This window comes from Saccoglossus kowalevskii, chromosome 4 (assembly GCF_978046115.1).
Source record: "Saccoglossus kowalevskii chromosome 4, keSacKowa6.1, whole genome shotgun sequence".
NCBI lineage: Eukaryota > Metazoa > Hemichordata > Enteropneusta > Harrimaniidae > Saccoglossus > Saccoglossus kowalevskii.
The window spans coordinates 3784330-3796736 of NC_140644.1; the positions used below are offsets into that span (position 1 = coordinate 3784330).

A 12407-nucleotide genomic window follows, 5' to 3' on the forward strand; every position below is an offset into this window, starting at 1 on the left:
CACAATCCGTGAAAATATTTGTAGTTGATTTACTTCCTAAAACATTTCAACAAAAGAACGTTCTTGTAAGCTTCACGAAACTGTGAATTCATAGCATACAACCATGGGTTTACAATGAAGTTTACGTATGTAAAAATCAGGGTTACCTTGACAACTGCAGGTTGAACAGATGTAGCGAGTGCTGCAAGGCCTACTATTAGATATGGTAACACCATAAACACAAACAGTGAAACTAAAACAGAAGTGTTAACTAGTGCTCGAAATTCAGCAGATTTCATTTGGTTGTTTTGCGACATGTCCGTAATAGCGTGCGACTGAATCTTTCGTACCTGTTCCCTGACTGCCATAAATATTTTAACATTAGTAAAAATTAAAATAGTTGTAGGAATTAAACACAGAACAACAGAATGCGTAATTCGACTCCTCGCACTCACAGTCAGACAATTATATGACGGGTTGAGCATATCCGCTATCACTGTGATCATGAGAATGATCACTACTGATAACCACGTCGTCACTATGGAGATGCCGATTCTCTTGGCTGTCACAAGCGTCGAATAACGCAGTGGAAAAGTGATGAAGATGTATTTATCAACACTTATCAATATAATTGACGCAATGTAACCATAGTAACTCAGCATTTGGAAAGGAAAATATAGCACCACAAATACGCATTGTGATGTAAAAATTGACAACGTAATACATACAAAAAGTACAAGTTGCACGAGCGCAAGAAAGAAACCAGCTGCTGCCATGTTTAATATGTAAAAATTGGATGGTGTCTTTTGTAGCTGAGCACTCAAAATAATTGCTAAAATAACAAATATGTTTTCAAAAATCATTACAATGTATAAACCGATATAAATGAATTCATACAGTTCACCGTTGTCTGAATCTTCTATGTTGCTGGTGTTGGAACTGTTTAGAAAAACGAAGTATCCGTCTGTCCAAGTACTGCAAGATGACATGTTTCTATAGAAGAGAGGATGATGACAGCGTAAATGGTGATGATAATGGTGGTGGTGATAATTTAGAGGTGGTCGACGATGATCCAACACGACTGTTCCAACAACTTTTAACCAGTCTGATTGTGTCGATTAAAAGACGGTCCTGAAACAACATTAACACAGGGTCGGCAAGGGGTATTTTCGTAAGCTGTAACCAGTTGTTTTTATTTTGTTAATAATGTAATTTAAATAAATAAAAAACGTAAATTCGTAGACATGGTCAAGGTGTAAAATTTAATCAGCTATTTTATTCTTGCGTAATTTGTGCAAAAATATTATTTGTTGTAAGCGTATAAAACATTTTCCAAATTAAATGTCGTAATTCGTACGCAGATTCCATTCTTAAACACAAATTATCAAAAATATTATAACAATTTTTAACTGTAATTAGGAATTTGCTTTATCAGTAAAGTGTAAATAAACTGTTTTTTACTGTAAATGTAAATATTCATTTTATTTCCTGTAAAAACGTAAAATGCTGTTTTATTTCCTGTAACAGCTTGTCCCTCTTAATTGCATATATAAAAAGTTGGTATGCATATTGGTAAGCAATTTTACATGGTACTGTTGTGAAAAATGTCATTCAAAAACTGAATTACTGAAACAAATGATCAATACATACCTCAAAATTGACTTGATACACTGATAACATACACCATTGAACACGCAATGTAGTACTGCGTTACTTTGTCAATACTCATAAGATATGTGTATTGCAAGAAATGTTACAGCAATGAAAATAAGAAACTGATGGCATATATACTCAACTGTACCTCTCCATTGATTGAATGTGCATTAGGTTTTGTGTAGTTAGAACCTTTGTTCAATCAGGCATTGTTTCCATAGTCTGACTCACCATTTGTCCATTAATGTGTAATGCATTCATACAATTACACTTCCTAAAAAATACAATATAATAATACATTGATCAATATAGTACGATCATCTGTCAACTACGACTTAATTTGAAACATCATAACACATGTTTTTTTTTCCCATCAATGAACGAATGATCAATTTTACATTCTTCTTCTTTCATATTCTTCAAGCTATAACGAAAGTCTGCTATTTTATTTTGATACACGTGCATAATTGATTTGAAAGAGGCGGTTTAATTTTATTTTTTTTTAACAGAAAAGTGACACATTAGTCAGCTGATCGATGAACATGATCGTGATTAGTTGATTGGTAATTACGTCATTATTACGCAATTATCATTCGATCGTGACTTTTGCACGTGTAGGCGTGTCGCCTTCCTTGGTTCCGGTAATCATGACACATAACTGGCGTACTAATTTCCTAGCATAATCAGTCAGTGAATGAAATAGCGGAAACTTTATCAAATGTATTTATAGAGAGCGCAGCGAGAGTGGCCGATGGGAGCTCTATAGATAACATGTGTGTGTATAAAAGAGTATGAAAGAAATCTATTATTTTAGTTTGAAAATGGTGCACTTTCGGTCAATGCGCACCGCAATTTTGTTTTGTTTCACAAATTATACGAAGCGGGACAGCCCATGATAAAAAATCTTCAGAATGTTGTTCAATGTTGAGGCAATCGTAACCAAAATTGTGCGTGGCGCCATCTTGAATCCCGCTCAACTCGCGATTTCCGCTTCGACGTGGTTTATGTCAGTTCTATTTTAGTAAATTAATAGTTGCTCGGATGTACTCGCTCGCCTGGCAATCCCTGCTACATATATATCAAAAACGTAGTCCTAAACATGAATTGAATATATTATTTCTATCCACCATGATACAGAATAATGTAAACAAATAAATAGGCAATAACTCTCTGTCTTGAGCATTGCTTAAGGGGTAAACCATTTTTGAAATCATGGGGTTGGCTAGAAGAATTGTTGAAATGAAAAAAATGCAAGTTCTGCACCGAGTGAAAAGGAAATTGAATGCGTGTAGTGCGTAAACAAAATATTGGCTTTTTTATGAGAAATAAAAATGTGCAGCCCATCCTACCACCCACCCCCATGATTTCATATGGTTGGCCCCTAAATAGTGTGACGTCACAAATTATCTTACTTACCGTTTCGGTGTTTTGTTGAATATCGATTTGCGAAAACTCTGCTAATCCAGAACTCCAAGCGGTTCTGTCAGCAAAGGTATAACGATGATTCTTGTGTGTGACAGAAAAATGAATGTCTTCTCAAGACAAGAGTCTGTGCTGACTACATTTACGACTATTAAATGTCTTTAATGTTCTCAATAATAATCGTCGTCTGTCAGCGGGTTATGCTCATATGTAGTTTTAGTTGTGATACGTATTACGCCATTGGATATTTTATAGTTCCTAGTATGTTATGCTACGCATTACGCCATTGGACAGTTAGAATTTCGAAAATATTCTGTTACGTATTATGCCATTGGATAATATTTTCCAGGTAATTAAATTAGAATAAACAATAACAATATTAATCAACATTTATTAAATATATAAACGAGCTCGTAACAATCCTCACTCATTGTTATACTTTTAATAATACTAAATAGCTGACTTTAGTTTCCCAAAGCTTTCACAGATGAATTTCAAAAGCATTTCACAAATTTAAATTTTTTTTAGATAAAATAAGTAAGTTATATGATTTGGGCTAAAACTATTCAAATCAGCGAGTTGCCATGAATACTAAAAGTATTTGTTCAATTCTCGGAATATTACTGTAAAATACTTTATTTTAGCTGGAATTAATTTTCACTGAAAAGATTTTTAGGATGTTTTGTATGGAATTAATTTTCACTGATTTTTGACAACTTGAATTTAAAATATAGGGAAAAAAGTATATTCGCTGGATTTTATTTTCACTGAATCATTCCTTCAGTGAAAATAGCGAAAATTAATTCAAGCGAAAATAAAGTATTTTACAATATTTGAGAAACAGCATGCTTCATGCAGCGAGAACTCGATGGCGCCCTCTGGAGATAAACAAATCTTGTCATGTGTTATTTCACATGTAGAGGGCGGTAAATTAGTAGGCTATACACTACCATTATGATAGTGATTTTTATTCACGCTTAAGGTAGCGAGAAGGGAAATTTTCACTTTTTTCTTGATTTTTCAAAAATTGATAAAACGGTTACTTTAGACCTTGATACATCACCCCAGGTTTACAAAAGATCTAAATTGCGAAATAACGTTGCTCAAATTAGTGTTTTAAAACACTAGCAGAAAAGACTACAACTGCCGTTTCGTGGATATTTGCATAGTGTTTATCTTTGGAAGTAATTAAATGATAAAATCTTATCTGTATACTCTGTTGTTGACGATTCTGATATAACGGGTGATAAGCTTCCAGTTGCAAACAATGCGTGTTTATCTAACGTCCATTGTCAGCATTATTGTCAGTCGAGACTTCGTCGGAGAAACATGGTCATACAGTACTCATTTCGCCCAACCTTCCGTTTTTACATCGACCGCTTATCGCTTAATTTCCGACCACGCGGTCTTGTCCGACCGGAAACCGACCGCATTTTAATCGCGTTTTTTTTTTTCGCTCGCTCGCTCATTGAAAACATTGACCGCTCGCCCAAACACTGAAAACTGGCACATGGGTGGTCGAAATGGTGGTTTTGATAGTAAAGTGTGAACATACAACTAGTATTAACTATTATTACATTCTGAACGACACTTCAAATCTAATAGCTGTATTACACTTGTATCGTGAAAGCAACTGAACTGGGACCTCTTGTGTTTTGGGTGCTTGTTCTAGATGTAATATTTTAATTTTTATTTTAATGAGACAGTTACGTGAAAAAAGCCTAGGTAACTTCTTTTGACAGAGCAGAGAAACGAGGAAATGTTAGTGATTAATTCCAAAAATAACGATATCGAATCCACATCGGTCCACGTCTGGTAAAATTTGACATTCAATTTTTTAAATTAAGTCACGATCATTGAATGAGCTCGGTCTATACCGTATACGTACCGCAAAAGTGTTCCCACAAAAAATATTTTCGACTAAAAACGGCCACATGCCCTGAAAAAATCGAACAGAGCTTGACATGTATGAATAATTTATTGGGCTTAAAAGAAAAACGTGTCAAATTTAGTTATAGCCATAACTATTTGGTGGCCAGTCGATGAACAATTCAAAGTCCTTCAGGGCTGAAAATTATCGACGCTACTCTGGTTTACTTTATTTCACAACTTGCAGAGAAAACTGATTCGCGTGAGCTCTTATGTATCTTAGCCTAGTATTTTCTTTTTGAACTAAGGACAAATTCCATCAGTATGTCAAAATATATGTTTTTCAGCGAATAATTTTGAAGCCTGTCACAGCACAAACAACTATGTGAATCGACGCCGGTGATTGGATTGTACGACGACCCTTCAATTAGCGTCAAATATGCTTTGTTACAACATCATTGATTGGCTGAGAGTCACCTGATCGGAGCACGAACTGGGTCACAGAACCATATTTGTCCGTATTATCAACAGGACTTTGCAAAATAACCACACCCACATTTTCAATCTTTTTTAGCGCGGAAGTTGCCAACAAATGTAAAAAAAAATCGTGAATTTCATGGATTCGAATAAAATAAAGCAAGCGATTGATAAGGATGATTATTAATATTTTCCCCGATGCTCTTCGAATTTTTTTGTTTGTTATTTCAAGGTAAGAAATGGCTAGTTGAAGTTGCATCGTCTTCAATGCGGTTGTTTCACCGCGAACAACTCTAGCTCTGTTTTGGGCATGGTTTAGTTTTGCGATGTAAAATAAAATAGATATTAAAATAATAATACTTGATTAATTATTTGGGGTTTCAGCCCACAAATTACGGACATGATCTCCATGAATTACGGTCAATGTTTGTCTTCTCTCGGCAGATTGTCACGGTGTTGATCGACGCCCTTCCTAAACTCAGTATGGAGAAACCAATGGGGATCGACATTCCAAACAAACAATCGAAATTATCAACGAAAGACGAGATTTTTCTAGATATTTACAAACATACTGTCATGACAAACATATGTAAAATTAACAAATACACAAAGAGGTGTAATATTAGGTTTTATTTTAGGCTTAGAAATATTTTCTTTCACTCAGCCCATGCATGTAACTGCCATTTAGCTTTACGGTCCTTCAGCATCGGGGGAAAACAACAATAATTATACAAAACACATTGCGAAGACTCAACAATCAGGAAAGAAACCCCAGACAACCATGTCGTACTTGTGTTGAAATACATTTTGTATTTCACGTCAGAATATTGTTTAAAATAAAATATTCAGTCCAAGCCAAATCGAGGTCAAAGGGTCAGGTTGCGTGCATATAATTATATATAATTAAAACAAAAAGTATTTGAACTTTTGTCAGCTGTTCAACATCTATAAAAACCAGAAAGACAATTATAAGACAATGTGAACCTCGGAAATTATTCTGTTAGTCCGAATTTTAAATGCGCGCGAGCGAGCAGGTGGGCGGTGATATTTCGGGGTTTGCGCGGTCGAAAATAAAGCGGAAATTGTCCGGTTGCATTCAACAAGCGGTCGCAAAAGCGAGAGAAAAAGGTGATTGGAAAGCGGAAGCGGGCGGGAGGTTGTGCGAAAGGAGTACTGTAACTTTGCACAACTTTCTTTTAAATCGTTTTATTTTCCAAGTCAATATTCTATTTTACTAATACATTTTTTTTCTAACGCAATGGCGAAGAAAAGAAAGAAAGCGTTGATAGACGAGGCAAAGAAAAATCTGCCACTCAGTGTCGCACTCTGACACAGCAATTTTGTTTCAAACATCGGGCATTTTGTTTCACCATGAAAACCGTTTTATTAGATGTCTTATCTGAGACACTTGAAGGATTAGCTTGTTTGTAAACTGTCAGCGTGTACAGTGGGACAGTAATGTTTGTCAGAGGATTATCCCTCGTTGTTCGTTTGCATAACAATGGAAAACCCGAACGTTCCTGGAGTACGGACTCAAATGCCAGCAGTTTTCTTCATTTTTCACGCTCGAGCTTGAAATTATTTATTACCTGACACTCTTTATGAGTTCTATGATATCAGTGGTTAATATGTTTGGCCATTTTTAGTGTATATTTATAATAATGCAGCAAATCTACAGTGTTTTATTAATCAAAACTGTTTTTCGCGTTTTTCTCGAGTTGAAGTTTTGATCGAGAACGACTCATTGGGACCGCCGCCAATCTGATTAAAATCTGATGTAGTGTACGGGCTTTAATTATTTTGGCTATAAACTTATTTTAATTTTATTTTTTATTACTTTTGTTATTAATGCCTTTTTATTTTATTATTTTACTTTGATTTTGATTTTTTTTAATTCCGCCCTACATACATCTGACCCGACGCCTACGTAAGTCCCGTTCAAATCTCGCGTAAGTAACAGCCAATCACAGGCCCCCTTTTATACAGGCTGTCGGTTGCTTACTTTTCAGTGTAGCGATACTCTACGGGCAATCTTTCTGTACATTATATTTTGCCCACTTGAATAAACCATTAATAGAAAATTGCTAGTATATTTTTATTTACAAAAGAAATTCCACAGCATTTTACAATGTTTGTCATTACATTGAATATTTTGTTCACTTCCAACAAATGTGTACACGTCCTCGCCAGCATCTTCTTCAGCCAAGGTTCGTTTATTCAGTCATCGCTTCAATTTTACATCAAACACTGAGCATAATTATCTAGAATGGAAGCAAAAAAATAAGTAAATCGTAATGATTAGAACACTGTAAACAGCTATAGTAAACAATGCAAATTTTAAATTGTATAACGGTCACCGGCCCACGGCATCGACGCAGAAAATTGGAGCAAAAAAATATTTCCTGATCAATTGCGATGTATTCCAAATAAAAAATATTTTATTCCAGTCCAAATCAGCTCAATTACTTTAATAAAGAGTTATTGTATAATGTACAAAATGTTGATACATTTTGATGATTATTTACAGCTACGGCTTCAATACCGTAGACGGTTTTGACCCGATCGTCAACAAAACATCACCCGTCTCCAGGGCAAGCGACTGGAAAAAGACACCGGTGTTCGGTCGAACCGGTGGAAACAAAATCGTCACTCCCAGAATAACTACGCAAAATAACGATCTAAACTCGAACCATTCGAGCCACAATATAAACATAAAAAAATGACTTTCGTTGCATTTGACAATGATAAACTTACCGAAAAGCCGTGTTCTTCTCGGTCGCTAACGTCGGTATAATCCGCCATTTTATTTGAGTGTGTTTGCCACCCTGACTCTGCCCAGTGACGTCATCATGTGCGCTATAGAAGAAGGTCTGTGATTCGTTGACTAAAATCGTCGACAGTGGGTCTCGTTGAAATCTCGTTACATAGGCATCGGCTCAGATGTATGTAGGGCGGAATTTAAAAAAAATCACAAAATCAAAGTAAAATAATAACATAAAAAGGCATTAATAACAAAAGTAATAAAACATAAAATTAAAATAAGTTTATAGCCAAAATAATTAAAGCCCGTACACTACATCAGATTTTAATCAGATTGGGACCGCCGCCAAATCAAGTGCGTTCGGACTAGGACATTCAAACTCGCAGTTATCGTTCAAAAGATAATGATGGTGCGAAATATGTCTGGGTTTTTAAAGAAAATGCTTTGTCACAGAATAATAGTCTGTTAAAGGTGCCAAGTATGAAATAATTTGGGGACAAAAAAACAAACCTGCATAGAAATCGTAATAATAGGTCTTTTGATTATCGGAGACGCATTTCAATGGACTTGATTACGGACAATGCATAACTTAAATTTCACCAGGAAATTCCGCAGTGTGCTCTCGCAATCGCGTACTTAGTCATTTTTACAAGGTTCGCCATTTTTGATGTCACGTGATAATTATGTAAACAATGCCTGTCCAGTTTGTGCGAACTTGCACCTCTATACTTAGTCTTTTGATATATATAACTTAAATTACTGTTCTGAACGAGACAACAGACAGAGAATGTTTTATTTAAAAACGTCACAAAACCTTCTCGCTACCTTAATTATTAACTCTGCGTTCCAGAAACTCATTTGGACAAACTACATTGAGCACTGCAAAGTATCTAAACCAGCTTGTGGTTCAAATGTTAGAAAGTTCATTATAACAAAACAACTACAATTTAAATACATTAACAATACATTACAAAACAATAAAATCATACGTTGTTTGCATTTCAGGTATTTTATGGTGATCAAATTATCACTACCACTATTATTACATTTGAATTGATCAAATTAAAATTCAGTCCCAATTTAGTACTGATCCTTGGGATCGCATTACACATTGGAGAAGATGGATTGGACATTGAAAAAGACAGGTTGGACTTTCGTGAAGACAATTTTGACATTGGAGAAGATGGTTTGGACTATAGAGAAGGCGGAGTTGATATTATGAAGTAGACAGTTTGAACATCGGAAAAAAATTGGACATTAGAGACGATCGATTGTACATTAGAAAAAAACAAATTCCGATGAAATTGACATTGGAGCGGACGCATTGGACATTCGAATCGAATTGACTATTGGAGAACGCAGATTGAGGTTTGATTTGACATTGGTGAAGACGGATTTGACTTTAGAAAAGTCGAATTAAACATTAGAAAAGACGACATGAAAAATGGCGGAGACGGATTAGACATCAGAGCAGGTAGTTTAGAGTCGGATTTGACATTGGAGAAGAAGGATTTTCATAGTAAGGGAAAACTGGTTGGAGAAGACTTTGGAGAAGACGGATTTGACATTGGAGAAGACGGATTGAACATTGAAGAAGATAGATTGGGTTAGATTGAACATGTACAAAAACGGGTTTGACATTGGGAAAACACGGAATAGACATTGGAGAAGATAGATTGGACATTGGAGAGGACGGATTGAACATTGGAGTGACGGATTGAACAATGAAGAAGATGGATTGAACAATGAAGAAGACATATTGGGATTAGATTAAACATTGGAGAAGACGGATTGAACATTGAAGAAGACGGATTGAACATTGGAAAAGACTGATTCAACAGTGAAGACGACAGATTGGGATGTCTCATGGGACGTGTGAAACGCCATCGTCCGATCACACGATTTCGTGTACGTTTACCTCTCTTTCTATAAACCCATGTGATAAATACATAAGCGAGAATGTCTGAGATCGTATCTGATTTGGCATAGTTTCAACAATTCAAATATTCCGAGCTGACTTTGCGGGCAGTTTGTGATGATTAACAATCACTGTTGTAGCCCATGCTTGTTTCGTTCTCAAGAGTGCGTGCAGTTGGAGAAAGATATTACGTCTTTACAAATGTTTTATCATGTTCGGCCTATAGAGGGCAGGGTCACCGCTCGTGAGGCAATGATAGCAAAATTGTTTTGTTGCTCGGGTTGATGCGCCGTTGCGTCACGAATTCAATTTAGGGTTGAACCAGTGGATGGGTGATCGTTTTTTAGTAACCGTTGTGGGTATGATACACATTCACTTGCAGAGTTCCGTGCAGAATGTTTGATTCACCCTCTGGAAGCGGAGAGGTTTGTTGACACACATACAAATTACACGTAAAGGGAGACTGCATCGAGAAATGTAGCCCGTCACAGACATGTAATCTGTGAAATTGTGTTGATTCGTTAGATCACTTAGTCAAACTGGGAGAAACCTCAATCGTCCACAGCGATACGCCCGATATCCTTTCTTGCATACTATAAAATACTTTATTTTAACTGGAATTAATTTTCGCTGAAAAGACTTTGTGGGTGTTTTGTAGGGAATTTATTTTCACTGATTTTTGACGAGTTGGATAGAAATTATATGAAAAAGATATATTCGCTGGATTTTATTTTCACTGAATCATTCCTTCAGCGAAAATAGTGAAAATTAATTCCAAGCGAAAATAAAGTATTTTACAGTACACGAAAATGAAAATATAATTTCAATCAATACAATTAATTGCTGTACTAGATTGAAGCAATCTGATTGGCTAAATATTGCACAATTTCACCTGTGATGGCGCAACTAACATACGTCACGTTCGTATCGATATTTCGAAGTAATGTGAATATTATACCTTGAAAATTTAATATGACAACTAATGTGCACTGTGCGTATTCAAAGCATTTTCAAGCTCGGGTATTTCCTGTGATGAATTGTGGTATTAAATAATTATACATATTTCACTTTCAATGAACGAATCTGTTCTTTATCTCAAACTAATATTAAGGGCTCTCCTTAACTCCATGTCCACTGTACGGAGTCACCGAATTACCCATATTACAAAACAAATTCATAAGGCTCATTCCAATAACTGTGCGCGCAACGCGATTACAGAGTAATGTCTGCTAGCAAAGCGATGAGCGAAGTCACTTTCGTTAACATTATTAATGGCGCATGATCCCACCTTTGCGGTTGTTTTTTTTTTATCGATCAACGGCGACCTCTGTAGGCCAATTTGCGAATTCAGTAGTATGTTCAGACTACAATTGTTAATGACTGATAAATTTTATGGCGCAAATATTTAAACCTAAACGCATTAACAAGGGATCAATTTCTCGCTTAAAACGAAGGTTTAGATAAGATTTGCTGAGTATATGCCAAACAATCTATGCCAAACGCTAATCACGGATATTCAAGTTGTCCATGACCATTTAAATAATCCTCACACATTTGCAAAATCCCAAAAACTTGTTCGTCCGGCGTTTCAAATATGCATCCACCTGTTTGCGGATAGGCACAACAAAAACTCTACCGTAATTTAATTATTTTATTTTATTTTATTTTATTTTATTTTATTTTATTTTATTTTATTTTATTTTATTTTATTTTATTTTATTTTATTTTATTTTATTTATTTTATTTTATTTTATTTTATTTTATTTTATTTTATTTTATTTTATTTTATTTTACTTTATTTTATTTTATTTTAAAAAACTCACAGTATTATTACTCACTTATGGTATAAGTCATCACGAGTCGGGTGTGTCAAATTTAGCATTCGTAGGGCCTGGACAAGTAATAACATGTCTATTGTTGCAGAAGCTCAAAAACGGGAATTGGTTTGGACGTCTCAGAAACCATTTATATACGGTGTTTCGGCACGTTTCACCGACCTTTGACCCTGATATAAGGGCATTGCCGCCACGACATATTCCGGAACATATTACCAAATAAAACGGGAAGTTTAGGTCAGATCGGAAGAATGTACGTTCGTTTTCAGTACGTGGTGGTTAATTGAGTTAATGCGTAAAGAAACGCTTGCTTTTTACACTTAATTCAAGCTGGCTGCTGGGTAAAAACAAGAAAGTATCATTAGCTGATTGCTGCAAACGCTAATTTTTAGGTACCATGATGTTTCAGTCGTAAATAAATGTTATCAACTAAGCTTCTTTTATTAACCAATTAGACCCTTGTGAACATCTTGTTAAATCACGGGGCTTGTTG

The 12407-nt window shown here is 35.4% G+C and overlaps 1 long non-coding RNA gene across 1 annotated transcript; it reads right to left on the reverse strand.

The window, feature by feature from the left end:
* Positions 1-7212: 7212 nt before the first annotated feature.
* LOC146746190 (uncharacterized) lies at positions 7213-8298 on the reverse strand. Its single transcript, XR_014929132.1, has 2 exons — positions 8155-8298; positions 7213-7661 (listed from the first exon to the last, which is right to left on the reverse strand). It is a non-coding gene; the product is annotated as an uncharacterized LOC146746190 (long non-coding RNA).
* Positions 8299-12407: the final 4109 nt, after the last annotated feature.